The sequence below is a fragment of the Leucoraja erinacea genome, chromosome 21 (assembly GCF_028641065.1).
Source record: "Leucoraja erinacea ecotype New England chromosome 21, Leri_hhj_1, whole genome shotgun sequence".
Classification (NCBI taxonomy): Eukaryota; Metazoa; Chordata; class Chondrichthyes; order Rajiformes; family Rajidae; genus Leucoraja; species Leucoraja erinaceus.
In genome coordinates, this window is record NC_073397.1 from 37483473 (window position 1) to 37505106 (window position 21634).

Genomic DNA, 21634 nt, shown 5'->3' on the forward strand with positions numbered 1-21634 from the left:
AGTTCATCCAGTCTTGCCTCTTGTTATTAAATGTGACCGGGTGCTGGAATCTACAATGACACATCTGTTGAAATACTCGTTTCAACCTGCACTGAAGTTCTTTCCCCATTTATTATCTCAGCAAGACCCTATTATATTTAAAAAAATCACAGAAATCTCAAATGTTATCTTCCAAGCATTTTTTTTTGTTTCTTTGACAGTTTTTTTTCTGTTGATAGTTATCCTGGAATAAGAATAACAAAAATCCCTCTCCCCTCTCAGCTTCTCATTAATCCATCACACGGCCACCTTAGAGTCATAGAGTGATGAGGCTGTTCAGCACAGAAACAGGCCCTTCAGCCAATCTTGTCCATGCTGACCATTCTGGGCCAGTTCCATTTGCATGCATTTGGCCTACATCCCTCTGACATAGACACAAAATGCTGGTGTAACTCAGTGGGACAGGCAGCATCTCTGGGGGCATGAAATGGTTGTCATTTCGGGTCGAGACCCTTCGTCAGAACCCGAAACGTCATCCATTCCTTCTCTCCAGAGATGCTGCCTGTCCCGCTGAGTTACTCCAGCATTTTGCACCTATCTTCGGTATAAACCAACAGCTGCAGTTCCTTCTTCCACATACCTCTGAACCATTCCATATATCTGCTCAAAAGTTGTAATTGGATCCACATCTATAGTTTCCTCTGGCAGCTTGTTCCAGATACGGTCTACTCTCAGTGAAAAGTTTGCCCCTGGGGTCCCTCTTCTATCTCTCCCCTCTCAGTCTCTGTGCCCTCTAGTTTTAGAATCCTCTACCCTGGGGATGAAGGCAGTGAGAGTTATATAAAAAATAGAGAAATCTCAAAATTCAACATGTCAACATTTATTTTTGCTTCCTGATGTAGCGACTGCTTCTTCTGTTGATAGATCTCCCGAAATAAGAACGTTGACACAAGCTAAACTTCCTCTCCCCTCTAAAGCTAACAACGGTTCCAATGTCAGTCAATCAGGCTGACATATCGGCTGGCTGGGCTGATTTTCAGAAGAAATCAATTAAAATGAAGACAAGGGACTGGAATCACAAAATAACATCGGCTGGAGCTGTCTTCTCTTCTGCCGACTATGGTCATGATTGGACAGAGTTATTGTTTTACAAAGCCTCAGGCTTTCAGAGTTTGTTCTGGGTGCTTCTCCAAAATAAATATTCAGCATTCCCATCTTGGTTCAATTACTTTGATGGAAGGATTTTCCCAAATGTTCCTCACATCTGCTGACAGTAGTGTACATCAAAGATAGACACAAAACGCTGGAGTAACTCAGCAGGATAGGCAGCATCTCTGGAGACAAGAATGGGTGGCGTTTCGGAACTCGACCCTTTAGACTGGTTCGGGTACAACAGTGGGGTACACATCTTTTAATTTAGTTTATTGACACGTGTACCGAGGTACAGTGAAAAACATTTTTGGTGCGTCAGTGGAAAGACAACACATGGTTACAATTGAGCCATCCACAGTGTACAGATACATGATCTGTGGATTGTCACCTTGTCGTGGTGGAGAAGCTTGTGTGGTCCTGAGACCCTGAGAGCGATGCCGTCTGGAGCTATGCTCCTGGTAGGGCCACCCATGGCGGTAAGGACGAGGGGGAGGAGCAATCCAACCAAGACCTCAATGGTGGAACAGGCGGAGGACGATGGCTGACCTTAGTGCAGCGTCACAACGGCTGGGAAGGCGGATGAAGGCTGCAGCAGAAAAGGGTCTCCGGTCGTTTTGGACTCCATGCCACTGGATCCTGACCCAGATCTGTCAAGGACCGTGGGGTGGCTGGCGGTGCACCAGTCTCCCCACGTTAAACAAAGTCACGCACAGGCGTCCCCCAAGAGAGGACAGTCATACTCGTTTCGAGTGACCGCCAATGAAGATGATGACAGATACATGATAAAGGTAATAATATGAATAAGGTTTAGTGCAAGATGAAGCCAATAAAATCCGATCAAAGATAGTCTGAGGGTCTCTTGGAAGTGTAAGCTGATATTTTCAAACATTCTGGGCAATATCTGTGAATAGCATTGTGTGAATTCTTCAAAGAACTGCTAGACCAGGATGACGGAGAATCAGTGCCACAATAGCTCGATATGTCAAAGGGATCTTATTTGGAATGTACGCTGACAATGGAAGTATATTTTGTTAAATCACAATATCTTTGTTGCTGATTAAAAATGCACTAATACTCATGAGCGGATTTAGAATAGCTTTAAGAAACCACACTGCAGATATAATCCTCGCTGATTGCCCAGAACTAAAGCACTGTTAATTGTAACTGGAGTTTGAATGCAAATAAATTCAACAAACATTCCTTTGAGGCATCAAAAATTGTAAGCAATTTGAAGAAAAACAGTATTTGAAACTTAAACCTACTGAATCTGTATTTCAAGTGTTTATTTGTTGAAAAAGATGCACAATTCTCTGCTGCAAACTCCCACTCTGTAAATGATTCATCAGTCTGGTGGAAGGGATGCAAGCACTTCAAACAGGTGTGTTGTCTTTGCCGATTGCAGTCTCAGCAGTAGGAGGCAGCGCTGGCAAGCCAAGCTCACCAGCTGCCTGGTTGTGTCTCAACCCTGACACAGAGCTGAGGCCGAGGACAATTAATGCTCAAATTGGGAGGAAGCCCGTTCGCTCAAAGCCAAGAGGAGAAAAGGCAATGCTCAATGTCTCAATGAACCAGTTGTCTGGATCTGGGGCTCAGATACTGTAGGCAAACCAGCTGATGTTATTTGAACAATTCTTCATTCACTGGATGTACGTGCATTGGCAGCATTGATGTTTATTGTCCAACAGTATCTGCTCCTGAGCAGAGCATCAGACAGGGGTCAGGCCAGGCTGGGCATCAGTGCATGGTCATCCTGTGGGAAAACAAATGGCAATCCAGTTGTTTCATCGTTACTGTTCCAGGCCCTTCATTTTTCTTTAACATTCCAAAGGCAGGCAAATGGGACCAGCCCAGAATGCCAGCATCGCCAAGGTGGGCCGAAGGGCCTGTTTCTGAGCTGTGCATCTCTATGACACTATCTTCCCCTCTCCCCCTTTCTGCATTGCGCACAGGGACCACTCCATCTCTGTCTCGCTAGTCCACTCATCCTCCCCAACGCTACATAGGGATACGGGCCAAATGGGGTTTGGGGTTAAGAGGGAAGAATAGACTGGTAACATCAAATGGCAGAGTAGACTCGATGGGCCGAATGGCCTCATTCTATCCCCATATCTTACGGTTCACCACAGATGCTGCCTGACCTGCTGAGTTCTTCCAACTGTTTTATGCCCCAGATTCCAACATCTGCAGTCTCTTGGGCCTCTCGTACATCGTTAAAACAAGCCCGTGTTTAAATGGTGACATTTTACCATGAAGTCATAAACTGACATGACGACTTTTCATGAATATGGTAATACCTGGAATTAAAAAGAAATTTTTCACAAAAGTGCAGAGTGGATGATCACTGGAAATAATATTTCTGTATTCATCTCCCTGAAGTTAACACTTGAATTTCATCATCATGCTGATGTTAACTATTTTTAGCCAAAGTAAACATCTTAAATCTAAGAATCAAAACAAAATCATCTGTATGCCTTAAGGGCTGCAAACATACATACATATATATATATGTAAGAAGAACTGCAGATGCTGGAAAAATCGAAAGTAGACAAATGCTGGAGAAACTCAGCAGGTGAGGCAGCATCTATGGAGTGAAGGAATAGGCGACGTTTCGGGTCTGAAGAAGGGTCTCGGCCCGAAACATCGCCTATTCCTTCACTCCAGCATTTTTGTATACCTTTACATATATATATTGGTGTGTAAGAAGGAACTGCAGATGCTGTTTCACAGCGAAGAAAGGTACAATTGCTGGAGTAATTCAGCAGGTCAGGCAGCATCCCTGGAGAGAAGTAATGGGTGACGTTTCAGGTCGAGACCCTTCTTCAGACCATCCATCCTTCTGAAGTCAAGTCAAGTCGTTTATTTGTCACATACACATACGAGATGTGCAGTGAAATGAAAGTGACAATGCTCGCAGACTTTTGTGCAAAAGACAAACAACCAAGCAACCAAACAAACTATAAACACAATCATAACACACATATTCTTTTACATAATAAATAATGGAAGGAAAAACTTTCAGTAGAGTTAGTCCCTGGTGAGATAAGCGTTTACAGTCCAAATGGCCTCTGGGAAGAAACTCCTTCTCAACCTCTCCGTTCTCACCGCATGGCAACGGAGGCGTTTGCCTGACCTTAGCAGCTGGAACAGTCCGTTGCAGTGGTGGAAGGGGTCTCTCATGATATTGTTGGCTCTGGAGTTGCACCTCCTGATGTATAGTTCCTGCAGGGGGGCAAGGGAAGTTCACATAGTGCGTTCGGCCGAACGCACTACTCTCTGCAGAGCCTTCTTGTCCTTGGCAGAGCAATTCCCAAACCTGATGGTAATGTTCCCGGACAAGATGTTTTCCACCGCCGCTGCGTAGAAGCACTGGAGGATCCTCGGAGACACTCTGAATTTCCTCAATTGCCTGAGGTGGTAAAGGCGCTGCCTTGCCTTACTCACGAGTGCTGAGGCGTGTGATGCCCATGTCATATCCTCAGAGATGTGGACTCCCAGATATTTAAAACAGTTCACCCTATCCACAGGATCCCCATTTATCCTCAATGGAGTGTACGCCTCGGATGATGTGCCCTCCTAAAGTCCATGATCAGCTCCTTCGTTTTTTTGATGTTCAAGAGGAGGCTGTTATCCTGGCACCAGAGTGCTAGACCAGCCACCTCCTCCCGGTAGGCCTTCTCGTCGTTGTCTGAGATCAGGCCCACCACCACAGTGTCATCAGCAAACTTAATTAATGAGTTGGAGCTGAACCTAGCCACACAGTCATGTGTGTACAGGGAGTACAATAGGGGGCTGAGGACGCAACCCTGGGGCGATCCTGTGCTCAGGGTGAGGGACTTCGATGTATTCCCTCCCATCTTGACTACCTGGGGCCTGGCGGTGAGAAAGTCCAGGACCCAGGCACACAGGGAGGTGTTGAGCCCCAATTCCAGTAGCTTCCCGGCCAGTCTGGTGGGGACTATCGTGTTGAAGGCTGAACTGTAGTCTATGAACAGCATCCTCACGTAGCCCCCCTTCTGGCTGTCCAGATGGGAGAGAGCGGTGTGCAAGACCTGGGTGACCACATCGTCCGTGGATCTGTTCGGACGGTATGCGAACTGCAATGGGTCCATGTTCCGAGGAAGGAAGGCGCAGATGTGTTTCTTCACCAGCCTCTCAAAGCATTTCATGACTACCGAGGTAAGGGCCACCGGACGGTAGTCATTCAGGCAGGCTGGGGAGGCATTTTTGGTACCGGTACAATGATGGATTTTTTGAAGCAGGCAGGGACCATGGACTTGTCCAGGGAGAGGTTGAATAATGTAGTGAGCACCGGAGCTAGCTAAGTAGCACAGGACTTGAGTACTCGCCCCGAGATGCCATCGGGGCCTGCAGCTTTTCTCGAGTTCACCCGTGTCAGAGCCCTCCTCACGTCGTGCTCGGACAGCGAGAATGTGTGCACATTCCTCCCTTCAGCTTCGGTAGCCAGCCCATTGTCGATAGTCGTCAGACCTGGAGTGGTGTTGCCCCTCTGGAAACGAGCGTAAAAGGAGTTCAGGTCATCAGCTAGGGAGGTGCTGGCACTTGCGGATGAGGGAGGGGTGCTCCGGTAGTTGGTTACAATCCGTAGCCCCTGCCACAGGCTTCTGGTGTCCTGCTGCTCCATCTGTAACTCCATCTTGTCTCTGTACCTTCTCTTTGCGTCCTTCACCGCCCTTCGCAGTCGGCAGGACTCTGCCTTGAAGATGGGTCTCGACCCATTCCTTCTCTGCATGTGTGATCTGCATTCTCCTGTTCACCAACTCCTTTGACCTTTGTGTTGCTGAGGGCTGCCCAGTCTATTTGATTCATGCCCGTGTAAGCCAGTGATATATTTGTTTCTCTAGGAACTGACTTCTCCTCTCATGCGCAAGCTCGGAGCCTATCGCTGCTGACTTTTCTTTTTCTTGGCTAGAACTAGGAATGAAAGTCTGTTTTCTGCAAATAGGTATTAATCGTCATTCGGCACTGCGGGCTGTGTCCTGACACACTGTCTCACGATGTGATCTGTGTGGATGGGGAGAGGAGAACTAGGGAAGGCAGTGGAAAGTTGTTTGGCAGGCTTGGTCGTCAGGAAGAGAGCGGAGCCAGGGAGATGGATGTGATTATTGGCACAGCGTACCAGTGATGTAAGGATGCCTCTCTCCTCACTGCAGCTCTTGTGTCGTACTCTATTGAACAGAAATTAGAGAATAATCATGCATTGCTGATAACGACGCAACCACTCGAAGGGCAAGATGTCAACTGATTATCCCACAGAGTGCTGGAGTAACTCAGTGGGTCAGGCAGCATCTGTGGAGAACATGGATAGGTGACGTTTCACAGAGTGCTGGAGTAACTCAGCGGGTCAGGCAGCATCTGTGGAGAACATGGATAGGTGACGTTTCACAGAGTGCTGGAGTAACTCAGCGGGTCAGGCAGCATCTGTGGAGAACATGGATAGGTGACGTTTCACAGAGTGCTGGAGTAACTCAGTGGGTCAGGCAGCATCTGTGGAGAACATGGATAGGTGACGTTTCACAGAGTGCTGGAGTAACTCAGTGGGTCAGGCAGCATCTGTGGAGAACATGGATAGGTGACGTTTCACAGAGTGCTGGAGTAACTCGGCGGGTGCAGCAGTATCTATGGAGCTAAGGAAATAGGCAACGTTTCGGGTCGAAACCCGTAAGGGTTTCGGCCCGAAACGTTGCCTATTTCCAGAAGGATTTCGGCCCAAAAAGTTGCCTATTTCATTAGCTCCATAGATGCTGCTGCACCATAACTCAGCGGGTCAGGCAGCATCTGTGGAGAACATGGATAGGTGACGTTTCACAAAGTGCTGGAGTAACTCAGTGGGTCAGGCAGCATCTGTGGAGAACATGGATAGGTGACGTTTCTGGTTGGGACCCTTCTTCAGACTGATTGTAGGGGGAGGGGGGATAAAGCTGGGAGAGAGGTGGGGTGGGACGAAACCTGGCAGATGACAGGTTGATCTTGGTCATGCCACACAAATTCACCTAGCACAGTGTGCACAACTCCACAGTCTATAACACTGCCTGAATAGCACAGATTATTACCCTAATAAACATGATGGATTTGCATTGCGGTTTTGAATCAATTGTTTGTTCTGTGAGCTCATCAAAAAGGCAAAGGGAATTATGAAATTGTGTACACAGATTTATGGGTGTGCAAGCCAGCAGTGGGATTAGTTGCTAATAGATTCTGCTGATGAGTTGTGCAGTTGAAATATTGCGGTGAGTGAGCCAGGCTGCGTAGAGGTGGTCTTGCAGGAGACCACCGTGTTGTCACCAGGCGAGAGAGGGCTAAAGCAGTTCTGCAAGGTCTGCCCTTTCAGGACCAGCCCGCCACCCCTCTCCCCTCTCAATACCAGCTGGTGGGATAACACTGATGCATTCCTCCAATTAGTCCATCAGACAACTTTCCAACATCTATTATACACGGTTCAGAACTTAATCACATGGCACAAAATGTACAAATGCAAAAGAACAGGAGAAAGTCACTGAACATGCCATGAACATGCAGTGAACATGCCATGAATATGCAGTGAACATACCGTGAACGTGCCATGAACATGTAGTGAACATACCGTGAACGTGCCATGAACATGCAGTGAACATGCCATGAACATGCAGTGAACATACCGTGAACGTGCCATGAACATGCAGTGAACATGCCATGAATATGCAGTGAACATACCATGAATGTGCCATGAACATGCAGTGAACATGCTGTGAACGTGCCGTGAACATGTAGTGAACATGCCATGAACAGGCCATGAACGTAAAGAAAACATCACGAACATGCCATGGACATGCAGAAAACGCACAATGAACATGCCATGAACACGTCATGAACATATCGTGAACACGCTGTGATTACGTCATGAACACACGTAGCTTCGCAACTCGCAATTGTGCAGAACTTGTAGGTTGAGAAACAGGGGACTGCAGGTGTTTGTTTCTAAAAAAAAAGACACAGAGTGCTGGAGTAACTCAACGGGTCAGACTTAGGAGAACATGGATAGGTGACGTTTTGAGTCAGGAGAAATCTCAAGAAGTGTCCCAACACGAGTTGTCACCTATCCATGTTCTCCACAAATGCTGCCTGACATGCTGAGTTACTCCAGCACTCTGTGAAACGTCACCTATCCATGTTCTCCACAAATGCTGCCTGACCCGCTGAGTTACTCCAGCACTCTGTGAAACGTCACCTATCCATGTTCTCCACAAATGCTGCCTGACCCGCTGAGTTACTCCAGCACTCTGTGAAACGTCACCTATCCATGTTCTCCACAGATGCTGCCTGACCCACTGAGTTACTCCAGCACTCTGTGAAACGTCACCTATCCATGTTCTCCACAGATGCTGCCTGACCCGCTGGGTTACTCCAGCATTTTGTGACTCGTCGTGGGCGGGCGCGACTCGCGTCGCAGCGGCCTCTGCAGTCCGTTTGTCTTTTTGTTATTTTTTGTCCCGTTTTAATGTAGTTTTTATTATTTTTTTGATGGTGTGTGTGTGTGTGTGTGTGTGGGGGACGGGACGGGGGGAAACTTTTTAAAATCTTTCCCCTGCACGGAGAACCCAACCTTTCCCTTGTCGGGTCTCCGTTGTCGTTGGGGCTGCAACGTGGAGCGACCTCCAGCAGGAACGACCTGGGGCTCCAGTCACGGAGCTGCGGACCTACTCACCATCATGGAGCAGGCCGGCTTCGGAGCGGGTGGAGCTGTGGTGGCGCTCGGCTGCGACCCGACCCCGGAGATTCAGAGGCTTACCGCAGGTCTGGCAGACAGTAATATCGGGAGCCCGCGGGTCCCTGGTGGGAGACCGCTTTTCGAGGCTTCTGCAACAGCGACTTCACTCGCCCGAGTCGCGGGGTCGAGGATGACCTGGAGCGGGGCCTTACATCACCGCCCGGCGTGGCTTCAACGGCTGCGGGACAATTGCCATCGCCCGCCGGGGGCTTTGACTCTGACATCGGGAGGGGAATGCGGGACTAGCGCCTGCCGGGGGCTCCAACAACAAGACCCGGAGCGTGGCCTTGCATCGCCCAGCGTGGCTTTAATGGCCGCGGGACAATTGCCATCGCCCGCTGGGGGCTTTGACTCTGACATCGGGAGGGGAATGGGGAGTGCAGGGGAGAGATAAGTTGTTTTGCCTTCCATCACAGCGAGGAGGAGATGCGCAGTGATGGATGTCTGTGTAAATTGTGTTGTGTCTTGGGTCTTTTTTTTCATGTGTGTGTGACTGCAGAAACAACATTTCATTTGAGCCTCTATGAGGTTCAAGTGACAAATAAATTGTATTGTGTATTGTGTTAACTAGACTTTGAATCTCCTCATCATTTTAAATGATCCCGTGGAGCATGTTGTAGCCAAGAATAATCTGATCGCTAGGATAGGGATTAGTGCAAGAAACCAGGTTGTCTTTTCATTCCGAGCCCGCTGTTCGTAGGAACTGCAGATGAGGATGTTCCACAAGTGATGAACACAGTAATCTTTACTGAGGGCAGATAATCAAAATTAATGCATCCTCTCTGAATCTTAACTAGACTGTGGAGTGAAAATGAAAGGAGAATGAAAAAACAATGTAAACAATTAAATTATAACAAACGTTGTCAATAAAAGTAATTGTAACTGGGTAAATCATAATTTAGTAAGTGGCCTTTAACGCATTGTGTCGGTACTGACTCGTTACTTGGTAACATCTGATCATGCACAAACTGTAAGACGTATTTGGCCTGTCATGTTCTTTTGATACAGGGTTTAAAATCAGAATTAAGAGACATTTTATTTAGTTAAGTTTAGTTTAGAGACACATGTGCGGAAACAGGCCCTTTGGCCCACCAAGTCGGCACCGACCAGGGATCACCGCACACTAACACTGTCCTACACACATTTGGGACCATTTCCAATTTTACCGAACCTAATTAGTTCAATTCAGTTTAGTTTATTGTCACGTGTTTATTAAACGGAAAAGCTTTTTGTTGCGTTTTAACCAATCAGCAGTAAGACAGTACATGATTACAATCGAGCCGTTTACAGTGTACAGATACATGATACGGGAATAACGTTTAGTGCGAGGTAAAGCCAGCAAAGTCCGATCAAAGATAGTCCGAGGGTCCCCAATGAGGTAGATAAGGGTCTGTCCCACTTGACGATTTTTCGGCGACTGCCAGCGTCAATGACTGAAGTATCAGTGTCGCCAAAAGATTTTGAACATTTCAAAATCCAGCGGCGACAAAAAAATGTTGCAACACTTGAGGAAACACCGCGCGTCAATACGTCATCACACTGCGTCGCGCCGCATCACCACCGTGTCACGCCGCGACTTTTTCGGTGACCTTATACGTCAGTCAATGATGCCGGCAGTTGCCGAAAAAATCACCAAGTGTGACAGGCCCTATAGTAGTTCAGCACTGCTCTCTGGTTGTGGTAGGATGATTCAGTTGCCTGATAACAACTGGGAGAAATCTGTCCCTGAATCTGGAGGTGTGCGTTTTCACACTTCAATAGAGTTTGCCTGATGGTAGAGGGGAGAAGAGGGAGTGGCCAGGGTGCGACTCGTCCTTGATTATGCTGCTGGTCTTGCCGAGGCAGTGTGAGGTATAAATGGAGTCAATAGAAGGGAGGTTGGTTTGTGTGATGGTCTGGGCTGTGTCCACAATTCACTGTAATTCCTTGCGTTCTGGGATGGTGCTGTTCCCAAACCGAGCTGTGATGCATCCTGAAAAAATGCTTTCTGTGGTGCATCTGTAGAAGTTGGTGAGAGTTGTAGGGGACATGCCAAACTTCCTAAGCCTTCTAAGAAAGTAGAGACGTTGCTGTGCTAATGAGGGCACCTACACCTACAGTGCAATTAAGCTACAAACCTGCACAACTTTGGAGTGGGAGGCAACTGGAGATCCTGGAGTAAACCCACGCAGGTCACGGGGAAATCGTGTAAACTCCACCCGTAGTCAGGATCAAACCCAGGTTTCTGGCGCTGTAAGGCAGCAACTCTACCGCTGCGCCACCATGCCGCCCCTAATTAACTAATGGTCCCATACATGTCTTACATAAGTCATATCCAACTATGATCAAAAAACATGCACATATTTTCTACAAATATTCCTGGACTGTTAAATTATGAGTTTGCTTTCTCCAAAATAGCACTGCAGTTGTTTGTTGTATAAATCTTCCGATATGTCATTTAAATATCTGGACGAAAGAGGCATATTGTTGACTTAATGAATGCTTGTATAAAAACATGTTTGCAAGATATATCCTTGATAGTGAAGTCTCGAGTCTGTTTAATACTTTGTTCAGGCAGCTCATCTCACAAGTATTTCAACTGTGTCAAAACGGAGCATTTACCGTTCACAAACAAATCTGAGATGGGATAAATACACATGGGTCTTGGACGGGAGGGTGCTCCTCAAACTACAGAGCATCTTGGACAATACAGCTCACCCCCTCCATGACACACTGGTCAACCTGTGGAGCACCTTCAGCAACAGACTGGTTCCACCAAGATGCAGCACAGAACACCACAGGAGACCCTTCTTCCCTGTGGCTATCAAACTGTACAACTCCTCCCCCTTCTGTTGTGGGGTCGAGTCAGGGCCTTAACAGTATTATCTGCCCCCAGGCAAGGAAGACCACTGGGGCCCCGACACTTCCAGTTTCTTTATGCCGAATCAAATATGTCATCATGCACTTGCAACGTTCTTCTCCGTTTTCATGTTCTACAATAACATTCTACAATAAATACATAGATTAGCATGGGGCCCGGGCAACTGCCCACTGTGCGTATGCATTAACACAGCCTTGGGTAGAGTGACCCTTCTTCAGATTGAAAGTCAGGGAAAGGGAAACAAGAGATATAGACGATGATGTAGAGAGATAAAGAACAATGAATGACAGACGTGCAAAAAAGTAACAATAATAAAGGAAACAGGCCATTGTTAACAGTTTTCTAGGTGTGACTTGGGTGGGGGAGGGATGGAGAGAGAGGGATCCATTAATCTGTTCAACATCTCTCCACATCATCGTCTATGTCTCACGTTTCCCTTTCCCGCGACTTTCATTCTGAAGGAGGGTCTCGACCTGAAACGTCACCCATTCCTTCTCTCCAGAGATGCTGCCTGTCCCGCAGAGTTACTCCAGCTTTTTGTGTCTATCTTCGGTGTGAACCAGCATCTGCAGTTCCTTTCTACACATTTCCGGGAAACTGGACAACTATGCGAGGTGTGAATAGTGGGCGACTGTGAGGAGGGAGGACAATAGACAATAGGCCATTCAGCCCGTCGAGCCACTGTGATCATGGCTGATCATCCACAATCAATACCTCATTCCTGCACTTCTCCCCATATCCCTTGATTCCCTTTAGGGGAGAGTTGCCTACAATTGTAAAATTCTGCGGACAAAAGGAAAAAACTTTGTTTAGCTTAGTTTAGAGATACAGCGTGGAAACGGGTTCTTCATCCCACAGAGTCCGCACCGACCAGTGATCCCCCGTACATTTGTTCTATCTACAAATTAGGGACAATTTACGGAAACCAATTAAGCTATAAGCCTGCACATCTTTGGAGAGTGGGAAGAAACTGAAGCACCTGGAGAAAACCCACGCGGTCCCGTGGTCAGGATCAAACCCGGGTCTCTGGAGATGTAAAGCAGCAACTCTACCGCTGTGCCACCGTGACGCCCAGGAAGAAGAGTCACAACCTGAAATGCCACGTATCCAGTTTCTCCAGAGATACTGCCCAACCCGCTGAGTTACTTGTGGTGTTTTTAGAATTCAATGTTCATCCCATTGGGCTGTAAACTAGCCAGGTGGAAAGTGAGATGTCGTGCAGGAACATGGCCTGATTCAATGCTATTTATTGTCTGCATGGGAATAGTTTGAAAGTTAAAGCGTATCTGGCATTTTGTTTATGTAATACTTTGCAATGTGCGTAGTTCCCCAATGACGGCAAGCTGATGGAATTCCCAATGGATGTGCGTTTGTATGTTAATCTTCTAGTCAGAGCGCAGAAGATTATTGGGACACAGCTACCAGCCTTGGAGGGCATCTACTACACACGGTGCCTCAGGAAGGCCGTCAGCATCCACAAAGACTCCTCACACCCTTGTAACAGTCTGTTCGAACTCCTACCTTCCGGCAGACGTTACAAGGCCTTCTACGCCCGCACCTCCAGACTCAGGAACAGCTTCATCCCCAGAGCTATCGCTGCTCTGAACCGGCCCTGCTGAGTGTTCCCCCACCCCCATAAACTGTCTCCCTCGGATTGTCACGTCGCACATCGACCTGGCACAGACATATTTGCACTTTAGACTGTTTTACTGTTCTTTTTTATAAATCATGTTTCTCGGGGTATCTAAATTGTATTAGTTGTTTAAGTTATGACATCGGATGGAAGCTGCATACCAAATCTCGTTGTGCAATGACAATAAAATATATTATTATAACATCAGAACTTCACAAAGGTTGTCAGAAGTCAGGTGGCAAGTGAGGCCGGGGGGAGGGGGGGGGGGCTTTAAACATGCTGAGAACACTCAAATGTCCCACATAGGAAGATAAGTAGAAATTTCACTCAGCTCGATGTATAACTTCCATTTACTTTCGATTGCACTCAATATCCCTCGGAGTAAAATGGAAATTAAGCAGCAGGCATAAATGTTGCAAAGTGAAAAGCCTTCAAACACGGCACTTCTACATTTGCAATGCTTCAGTGCTCTTGAATATCTTACCCAAAGTTGTAGGTATTATTACCGCATTGACTCAACATCTGTAGCTTTGTTATTTGAAGCAACGTTACATCGTTGGTCACAAATATTTGCACTGATTTTCACAATGTTTTGTAAAACGTTTGCTGCTGAATAATTGATCAAACACAGCTTGAGAAATAAATCTCAGCCTTTTATACCAGGAATTAAACGGAGCCTGCTGGGGAGAAGCTGTCCACATTGGTGAAGGACTTGTTTCAGCTCAATGATATTGTGACAAAATATCACAGATCAAAGATATGGAGACAAAAAGGTGTCGGTACGCATATGTTCAAAATTAAGTCAGATTTATCAAATATTTATTACCATCAATATACCCAATTCTAGGGGCACTTTAACTTGTAATATAATAACTGAACTCTTTAAACAAATAAATGTTCAAATTAATTCATTCATTTATCCATGAGCTAAACGCCATTCGTAAACATAGATGTCTCAAGCAATTCAAATGCCCAGGATTGAAATGACCACAGAGATTGGTGGACACTGCCCATCACAGTACTGACCTCCCCACCATCAAATGTCCATCACAGCACTGACCTCCCCACCATCGAAGGCACATAACAGCTACTAACCTTCCCACCATTGAAAGATCAAAAAGATCTACAGAGAGGAGTGGACGCGGCCTGGTCCATGACAGTACTGACCTCCCCACCATCGAAGGTCCATCACAGACACTGACCTCCCCACCATCGAAGGTCCATCACAGTACTGACCTCCCCACCATTGAAGGTCCATCACAGACACTGACCTCCCCACCATCGAAGGTCCATCACAGACACTGACCTCCCCACCATCGAAGGTCCATCATGGTACTGACCTCCCCACCATCCCCGGGATCTACAGGAGGAGCTGCCTCAAAAAGGCAGCCAGCATCGTCAGAGACCCACACCACCCTGGCCACACTCTCATCTCGCTGCTACCATCGGGGAGAAGGTACAGGAGCCTGAAAACCGTGACCTCCACGTTCAAGAACAGCTTCTTCCCAGCAACCATCAGGCAGTTGAACACCGCACAACACTGACCTCAGCAACTGTGGTCTTCCATGGACTGTGTCTTTGCTTGCAGTACCTATTTCAGTTTTGCTCTATTGTGGCAACTTGGTATTCCTGTTTGTAACTGATTGTATAAGTAATGATTACATATTACCTGGTGCGCTGTTGTGTTTACGGGCCTGGTATTCTGCAGCAACTGAGAATTTCATAGTTCCATTGCTGGTACAGTTAAGCAGTAAACCGCTGGATTATTATAGTGTCACAGAGTCATGCAGCATGGAAACTGGCCACTCCGCCCAACCCCTCCATGCTGACCAAGATGCCCCATCTACGCCAGCCACATTTGCCTCTGTTTGGCACAAATCTCTCTCGACCTTTCCTTTCCATGTACGGATTATCTATCTAGGCAGGAGAATGGGGTTAGGAGGGAGAGGTAGATCAGCCATGATGGAATGGCAGAGCAGATTTGATGGGCCAAATGGCCTAATTCTACTTTCACTTATGACCATATGACGTGACTCCTGACATTTGTCTACACACGAGAGATCACCCAACCAAGCGGGAGCAGAGGTCAGGATTCATCACTTGACCTCATAAAGAACGGAATGTAGAAACAAAGAACTGCAGATGCTGGTTAACACACAAAAGAACACAAAGTGCTGGAGTAACTCAGCGGGTCAGGCAGCATCTGTGGAAAACATGGATAGGTGACGTTCACAAAGTGCTGGAGTAACTCAGCGGGTCAGGCAGCATCTGTGGAGAACATGGATAGGTGATGTTTCACAGAGTGCTGGAGTAACTCAGCGGGTCAGGCAGCATCTGTGGAGAACATGGATAGGTGACGTTTCACAGAGTGCTGGAGTAACTCAGCGGGTCAGGCAGCATCTCGAGAATATGGATAGGTGACATCTTCAATCTGAAGAAGGGTCTCAAACCAAAATATCACCTAATGTCACCCATTTTCTATGTTTCTATCCATGTTCTCCAGAGATGCTGCCTGACCCGCTGAGTTACTCCAGCACTCTGTAAAACGTCACCTATCCATGGATGAATGAATTCATCTTTATTATCACATGTGATGTATGCAAAGAGTCACCACCAAACAGGCACAACAAAGTTACAAAGTGTTCAATGTAGTCCCAATGGCCCCTCGTTGTTCCCAGCGCCCCTTCAATGTTGTTCCAATGACCCCACTTTGTTCCCAAGCCCCCCATCCCCCCACGCCAAGTCCTTCTTTATTCCCAGTGCCCCCCTCTCTCCCTTGACTCAGCTGGTCTCAGACTGCAGACTAAAGGCTTCCAGACTGGGCAGGAAAGAATGTACATCTGTAAAATCCACCCAACCTCACCGCCATCAGCCTGACGATAAAGTATTGCTAGTGCTGCAACTAGTGAAATCCTCCATTTGTATACGGTATGGTGCGATACGATATGTGATACGGTGCGTGACAATATGTGATACGGTGCGATACGATATGTGATGCAGTGATGCGGTACAATGTGTGATATGGTGCGTTACGATATGATACGTTACGATATGTGTTGCGATATGATTCTATATGATATGCGATACGGTACTGCACGATGCTGTACGATACAAAACTATATGATACGATAAAACTTTATTGATCCCAGGAGGGAAATTGATCTGCCAACAGTCATAAAACACAAAATACATGAAACATGAAATTAAAGTGACGAGTGGAAAGATTGGGGAGGGGGGGAGGGTAATCAGCCTACCCCACGACAGAAAGGGGAGGAGTTGTACAGTTTGATAGCCACAGGGAAGAAGGGAGAAGATATTGTTCTCTTTGTTTAACTTTAATGGTGCTGCTGATGGATTTTGAAGCCAGCGGTAATAATCAAGCAGTCGTTCCGGCTGTTCGACCATGCCATTTGAGAATGAAAATGACTTGTTTATTTTCCACCAACGCACCCAGGTGTGGCAGCAATGCGAGAAGGTTCCAACATGGACCTCATGTGGGGATGAGGTTTCCCCAGAACAATCAGTGTATCTAGTGTGTGATATCACCAATGTTCAAAATATAATTAATTCACAATAGATATAAAAGTTCACACTGGGTATCCAATACCATGGTGAACATTAAAAGCAGCAGTGTGTTATTCCACCATTGAATGAATGAATAAGTTTATTGGCCAAGTATTCACATACAAGGAATTTGCCTTGGTGCTCCACCCGTAAGTGCCAACATGACATACAGTGACAGTTAGGAATGCACATAAAACATTAAACATTAATAATAAAACACAACCATCACTGTAATCCTGTGGTCTAAAATGGACAGTCCACTCCCAGTACCATCAAACAAGGAGGGCAAAGCTTGCTTCAAGGAAGGCGAGGCCAGGACAAGTGATGAGGCAACAGACTGATGTATAGTTTTGTTTATTGTCATGTGTACTGAGGTACAGTGAAAAGGCTTTTTGGTTGCATACCAACCAGTCAGAGGAAAGACAATACATGTTTGCAATCAATCCATTTACAGTGTACACCTGTAGATACATGATGCGGCAATAACGTTTAGTGCAAGCTAAAGCCAGCAGAGTCCGGTCAAGGATAGTCCGAGGGACATCAAAGAGGTGCTGCTCTCTGGCTGTGGTAGGATGATTCAGTTGTCTGATAACTGGTCAGTTGCTTCAAACAAATTCACGGTCTTTAAATTCTCAAATGCCTTCCAGTCCAGTGTAATTATACATATATGAAGAGTGAAGAGTGCTTATTTTTAATTTGTCACAGCAATGGAACAATGAAATTCAACGCTGCAGCTAAACAGGTCCATTAAACATAATAACATATTACATAAGTATATATATTATTCAATAATACAATAGATTAATTTCCATATCTTGAATCTTGAATCTTAATACTAGGTAACTATAATAGTGCAAAGCTGAAGTCTATAGTGCAACCAAAAACACAGTTTAACATAGTTTTAAATGTTATATCACTTTAAATATTACATAAATTACTTTGAGAGACAGAAAGAATACACAGCCACAGACAGTTCAATTTTGTTCAGTTTGTTGTCACGTGTACCGAGGTACAGTGAAAGGACTGGAGGCACAGAGAGAGGAGTGAACAGTCAGAGTGGAGGGAGAGAGAGGATTAAACACTTAGACGTGGGACAGAGAGAAGAGGTTACACTCGCTAATGTTCTGCCAACACAAGATTTTATATTCAGGACGATGTCAGCGGCGTTTAAAATGATGCTGCTTCATTTTTGATGCAGAAACCCATAGCTAAAGATGCTTTCAGAAGGATGGCAATTTGAGATATTGGGGCAGAACCAGAATCCCAGGAGTTTTTTTTATGCTATTATTAATCTTCCCTAGTTCCAACAAGAGTGCAAATGAGATGTCGCCCGCTGAAGAAGATTCATGCTAAATGGCAGTGCGTCTGTCTGCCTTCATCAACACTCCTACTTGGCAACATATGTCCTGCAAGTTGCTAATATCTTGAATAATAAAGGATGTTAAATTGAGCCCTGGGGAACATGAGCACTCCATGGCTAGAGCAGATAATGAACAACTTGAACCATCTCAACCTGCTTTTTCATATTTATTTGTTTATAATTTAAAAGAGGAACTAATCCCAGAGCTGAAACCGGAGAATCATGAGTTATGACTGATTGCGTTCAGTTCGAGAAATATTGAGTCAATCAATGTTTTACAACCGAATGCTAAGCTTGCAAGTTCAGTCAATCTTATAGGATTTGTCGGCTTTCAAATAGATTTATATCCAGATTTCCACAGGTTGATTAATTTGTTTCAATTGACAGATTAATGTGTCCATTGAAAATCTTTTCTCCACTTTTTGGACGGTATCTTAAAGAAGCATTATCAGTCAAGGAAGGTTGATGGGGGAGCTTATTATTTGTTTCAAAAGAACACTGTGTGATGTTATTCACAGACTGCTGTTTAAATGTCATGGCATATCACAAAGTTCTGACAGGGACGTTAGCTGTTGTGCAGCACTGAATCACATAAAAAACACTAAAAATGCAATTTAATCAATAATTTGCCCTATGTTAACATGCCTGAGACAAGCTGTCACAGACTTTCCGACAGTCTTTAGCATTCCTGAGTCAGAGAGAGGAGAAAAAGTCAGCGAAAACTTTTCTGTTCCTGGCTGTTAATTTGGATGGCAGTTGAGTTGCCGCTGTATCCTGGAAACAGATTCATTGAGCAACAGTCGTGACAATAGAGTGAATAAAATTGATTTCATGCACATGTTTAATTTGTAATTATCCTTCACCCGCAGTGAGTCACTTATCGGGAGAAGTTGATGCAGTTTCTGTTTCCTCCAACCTTTCAATAGACTTTAATTTGACTTTGGAGAGGCAAGAAACTGAAGATGCTGAAATATTGTGCTAAACACCAAGTGCTGGAGGAACTCAGCAAGCCAGGCAGCATCTGTGGAGGGAATGGACAGGCGATGATTTGGGTCAGGACTCTTCTTCAGCTTTACGTTTGTCTGAAGAAGGATCCCGACCCAAAATGCCTTCTGTACATTCCCTCCATAGATGCTGCCTGACCCGCTGAGTTTCAGCCATGATCACATTAAATGGCAGTGCTGGCTCTGACTCAGGAATGGCCCATTCCTGCACCTATTGACTACTGTCTATTGTTTCTCCAGCTTGGTGTTTCATGGTGACTTCCTTGTTGTAGAATAGACTGTTTGTTGTGAGACAAATGTCTTTTTGGTTTCCCTTATCCCTAACCAGTTTGAAGAATGGTCTTGACCCGAAACGTCACCCATTCCTTCTCTCCAGAGATGCTGCCTGTCCCGATGAGTTACTCCAGCTTTTGTCTATCTTCCTCTTATTGGTTAATGCAGTTTTGCCAACAACTATTCTGAAGTTAATACTGAGACTCCACATTAGGAAACGTGACTGAATTCTGCTCTAGAGGTTTGTTCACAAATCAGCAAAAGGTGGGAATTGCTGGCAAGCCCATCTTTAATCGGATATCTCCAACCATTCTGGAATTGGGGTGGTGAATCACATCGAACCACTGCCGTCTGTGGAGCGATTGCATAGGGAGCTTCGGGACTTGGACACTGCACATTAGGAAATTGTGGAGAGAAGGTTGGATGAAGGTGGCGTGAGGGAGGTAAGTGATCAACATTTACAGGTTAGAATGTCTTTCTTATTTGTGTAGGGAGGAACTGCTCTGGAGAAAAGGAATGCGTGATGTTTCAGGTCCAGGCCCTTCTTCAGGGTCCCAAAACAACACCAATACCTTCTCTCCATAGATACTGCCTGTCCCGCTGAATTATTCCAGCACTTTGCATCTATCTTCAGATGACTTTAATTTTGTTCTTTAGAAAACAAACAAATGAAATGTTTCAAAACATAAGAGCAAATAATCAATTTAACTGATTGCTGAAGGTGACGAAGGGTGTATTTAAAGATATGCAGTGACTTCCTTTTGAAGAATCATTGCCGCATTGAAACTCACAGAATAATGAAAGGCATAGATAGAGTGGATGTGGACAGGAGAGTCTAGGACCAGAGGTCACAGCCTCAGATTTAAAGGGCACTCTTTTAGAAAGGTGAGGAGGAACCTCTTTAGTCAGAGGGTGGTGAACCTGTGAACAGAGGGCTGTGGAGGACGTCAGTGGATATTTCTAAGGCAGAGATAGACAAATTCTTGATTAGAACGGGTGTCCATGGCTATGGGGAGAAGGCAGGAAAATGGGATTAGGAGGCAGAGATCAGCCATGATTGAATGGCGGAGTAGGCTCGAATGGCCTAATTTTACTCCTATAACTTGTGAACTTGTGAAGCAGAGACTACAGTGTAATGATGATGAAATCATGATGAACATACCACTACTGACTTTGCCTTGCACTAAACATTATTCCCTTATCATTTACCTATACTCTGTAAATGGATCAATTGTAATCATGTATTTCCTTCTGCTGACTGTTTAGCACGCTCCAATGTACCTCGGTACACGTGACAATAAACTAAACTGAAACTGTAGACTTACAGTCGGTGAGCATGGTGTCTGGTGAATTCCATTTTCATGAACAAAATGAATTTTTACATTGTTTCTACATCAAATGTTACTTTAAATGGTAAATGTATCTCCATCTGCAGGGTAAACAATGCACAGGATATGTTGTTTTAAATAAATAGAAAAGTGAAACATAAAATTAAGCAATTAAATCTGTTAATGAAACAATTGATCAACAGACTCTGCCAATTTGCTGTTCTCCAGTTAAGTCAGTGTCTACAAGATCAAAATTGTGTCCTTCACATTTCTTCTTCATAAATATCTTGTCCTACATAACAATCTTAATGCTTTTATTAAATGTTCAGGAACTTATGTACCTTTCATCACCATCAGACAGGATTTTTAATGCTTCCTAAATATGTAAGTGCCATAATTTTCCATAATGATGTTATGCATCAATATCAGAGGCCATTGTGGAGGCAGGATGCGTGTGAATGATCACCTACAGTAATGTACTAACATCGCATTAAACAATAAAAGTGCGCAATATTTAATAAGAGGGCCATTTATAAAAACATAAGCCATCAACCACGGCTGTAATCGATGAATTATTCCTGCTCAGCCTCCCCAATCTGGATGACAGCCTTGGACGTGACTGACAACACGATCTCCTCCGCTGGGTCCGATCCGGATGAACTTGCCTCCCTGGTTCCACGTTTTGCAACCTCTGATATCTAGAGAAACACGCACAG